This window comes from Elephantulus edwardii, unplaced genomic scaffold, assembly GCF_000299155.1.
Source record: "Elephantulus edwardii isolate Elephantulus edwardi_28Jun2011 unplaced genomic scaffold, EleEdw1.0 scaffold00023, whole genome shotgun sequence".
NCBI classification, from domain to species: domain Eukaryota; kingdom Metazoa; phylum Chordata; class Mammalia; order Macroscelidea; family Macroscelididae; genus Elephantulus; species Elephantulus edwardii.
The window spans coordinates 4725452-4729050 of NW_006399773.1; positions in this window are offsets into that span (position 1 = coordinate 4725452).

The following is a 3599-nucleotide window of genomic DNA, read 5'->3' on the forward strand; positions in this document are numbered from 1 at the left end:
TTGAACCAAAGATCTGAACTCTGTTCCATCCTGCACCATCCTCCCACTTCCTGACACATAAGAGGCCATTGCAGAAGTCACTGTGTGAATCCACCTAGTTGAAGGTCTTCCTCTACTTTGCCAACCCTCAACCCTTCCCAATATCATGTCCTTCTCCAAGGAATAGTACCTCTTAGCAACATGTCCAGAGTATGTGACATTCTTGGCTCCAAAGAGCACTCTGGATGCACCCTCTCTAAAACATATCTCTTGGCCGTCCATGGCATGTTCAGTGTTCTTCTCCAACATCATAGCTCAACGGCGTCAATTCTTTTACTGTCATCTTTATGCATAATAGCTAAAGTGCTAGACTCAAGCTTGCTAGTAATTTTGAGAGTGAGCTAAGACTGTTCAACATTTTCTGCTGTATATAAAGTTGCCTGTGCTGGAGTAAATGGATGTCTGGAATCTATGTTACATTAACAAAATACACCTTTCTCACTAACCATTGCCCTTAAGAGACAAATTTATGTGCTTATTAAAAATTATAGAGGATGGGTGAGAAATGAGTTGGATGTCCTGGGGACATGTGATCAATATCAACACAGATGAAAAACAAATGACTCTCATCTCAGTGGCAGGTGGTGAAAGGATGACTATAGGAGGATGAAGGGGAAGGGGTAGGATCCCGCCATTGGCCCATGGAATCAGTTTAAAGACTAAGGTGTACCTGACCCAAGCCATAATATTTACTTGCTTCCTATGCATCTGAAAGTTGGAAATTGAATAAGGATTACAGAAGAATTGATGCCTTTGAATTATGGTGTTGGTAAAGAATCAGGACTATTCCATGGACTGCCAAAAGAACAAGCAAGTCTGTTTCCAGGAAGTATAACCGCACTACTCCATAGAGGCAAGGATAATGAAACCCTGTCTCACATCCTTTGGGAGTGTTGTCAGGAGGGACTAATTCTTGGAAAAAGACATTATGCTGGGAAAGGGGGAAAGTAAAACAAAGAAAGGAAGACGCTTGATGAGATGCTTTGATAGAGTGACTTTAACAACGACTCAAACATGCCAGAGATGGTGAGGAAGGTGCAAAACAGGGCAAGGCTTTGGTGTGCCTGAGACACATCCATTGTTTATTGGGTCACGATGTGACTCTATGGCACTTAACAGCAACAACCACCTCATTTACGGAACACTGATGGGGAGGCGTGGAGAGAGGTAAATTCAACTGGAGCTCTTTGAGCACCTGGGATCTCTCTCCGACTGACAGAGGGGAAAGGATTGAACTGAGCTCCTGGACTCTTCTTCCCACCATATATTTGCTCAATGCCTGCTCTGGTCTAGAACTAAAGACTTGCCAGAGACAACAAAGCTTCTGAGAATGTTTACTACTCTTTAACTTTATTGCTTAGCATATTTTTTTTAATGGATGGTGAGTCAATTTCTTTAGAAAGCTCAAAAATTTTAAAAAGTTTCATATTTCATGTAGTCTATGTAATTGCAAATGCTGTCATGTGTTACAATTATGTCTTGGAAATCTGCAATAGATTGTCTTGACTATAAACATTGTGTACTGTCTTTCCTATAAAATATTAATTTTAATAACTATTTACACATGTTGGTCTAATTAGAGCACATGTTTTTTGTTTTATTGGGTTTTTTTCTCCCCTTAAAGGATTCTATCATTTTGGTTTAGAGATGTTTACCGGTGCAACTTGTTAAAGGCTAGGAGCTGGTTACTCACTGGAACCTGGTCTTAAGCCCAGAATAACTGGAACTTAAGTCCTTGAGCTTAGGAAATTGGTATAATAAATGTTATGTAAAGAAGTAAAAATGAACACAAGACTCTTGAAGATGGAGTTTTTATTAGCGTGCAATTTAACAAGAAGCCTTTTTAACTTAAGTTTATATACTTTTTAAGAATTTTTTTTTTAAACTTTGATTTGGGGAGTGAGGAGAAAAACCTGTCTTAAAAACTTACTTCATTGATTAAAAGAGAGTATAATGATGAAGGTCCACTACTCATTCTAATGGATTCCTAACTTAGAAGCCTAATTAGTGACGTTTAAATATCATTTCACTTCCCTTGATCCTCATTTTACCAAAAGCATTAAAGGCTAACCCAATGGGACATAATTGGAGGTTTAAAATATAAAGTCAAATACTTGTTCAGCCACTTAGATGTAGTTAAATTACTGTTACAAGATTTTTCACTGTACCAATTTTTGACAAGCCTTGAAAAGAGTTCATTTTACTAAATTTTTGGTGTGTTTGAGACATTTTTCGGGGGGCAAATACCAATGAATGTACACTCTCATTTCTTAGATTAGTTTAAGCTTTACATGAATTTTACAAATATCTATTTTATCAGGACTTGTCCTACTAAGACATGATTGTAATTCTTGACAATGGATTAGTGTTATTTTTTTCCCAATTCTGTAGCAACCCTATCTATAGCAGCCCTAAACCCTGCTCAATCCCTTGCCAATCTTACTGTCTCCGACATGCCTATTTCCCTTATCCCAGTGACGGAATAAATTAATCTAATCAAGAGTCTTCCTCTCCTGCACTGTCCCTCTACCCTCCCAAGCATGAAATCCCTCTCCAAGGACTAATCCCACCTTGCAACATGTCTAAAGTATGTCAGATGAAGCTTCAGAATCCTTGCCTCAAAGGAGGAGCAACCTCACTTCACCCTCTCCAGGATGAACTTGTTTGTTCTCTTAGCAGTCCATGGTATGTTCAATACTCTTCTCCAGCACCACAGCTCAAAGGCATCAACTCTCCTCCTATCATCCCTGGTCATTGTCAAGCTCTCTGATGCATAGCAAGTAATTGCAAAGACCATGGCCTGTATCAGGCGCACCTTAGTCTCCAGACTGACATTATTGTCCTTCAGAACTTTGGAGAGGTGTCTTGACAGCAGACTTTCCCAATGCAATTCGTCTTTTTAATTTCCTGGCTTCTGGTACCAAGAGTGTTGATTGTAGAGCCAAACAAACTAAAGCTGTTAACAATTTCAATCTCTTCACCATCTGTCTTGATGATGCCAATTATTTCAGTGATGGGAATCTTTGTTTTCTTGATGATGAGATTCAATCCATATTGGAGGCTGCAGTCCTTGACCCTCTGCAGCAAGGGCTTTAGGCCTTCCTCAGTTTCAGCAAGCAGGATAGTGTCATCTGCATAATGCAGATTTTTTATTAGCCTACCTCCAATTCTGATGCCACATTTCTCCTCATAGAGCCCAGCCTCCCATATGATCTGTTTCATATATCGATTGAAAAGATATGGAGCTAGGACACATCCTTGATACACACCCTTTCCAGATTTGAACCATGCAGCGCTTCCTTGCTCCGTTCTGATGACTGCCTCCTGGTCCAAGTATAAGTTTCACGTAAGCACAATCAAATCACGTGTTCTGAGATTTCCATTCTTCTCAGAGTCAGCCACAGTTTATTGTGATCCACACAGTCAAAAGCCTTTGCATAGTCAATGAAACAGAGATAGACATTCCTCTGGCTCTCTCTGCTTTCAGCCAAGATCCATCTGACATTAGCTACAATATCCCTAGTGCCACAGCCTCTTCTAAACCCAGCCTGTACTTCAGA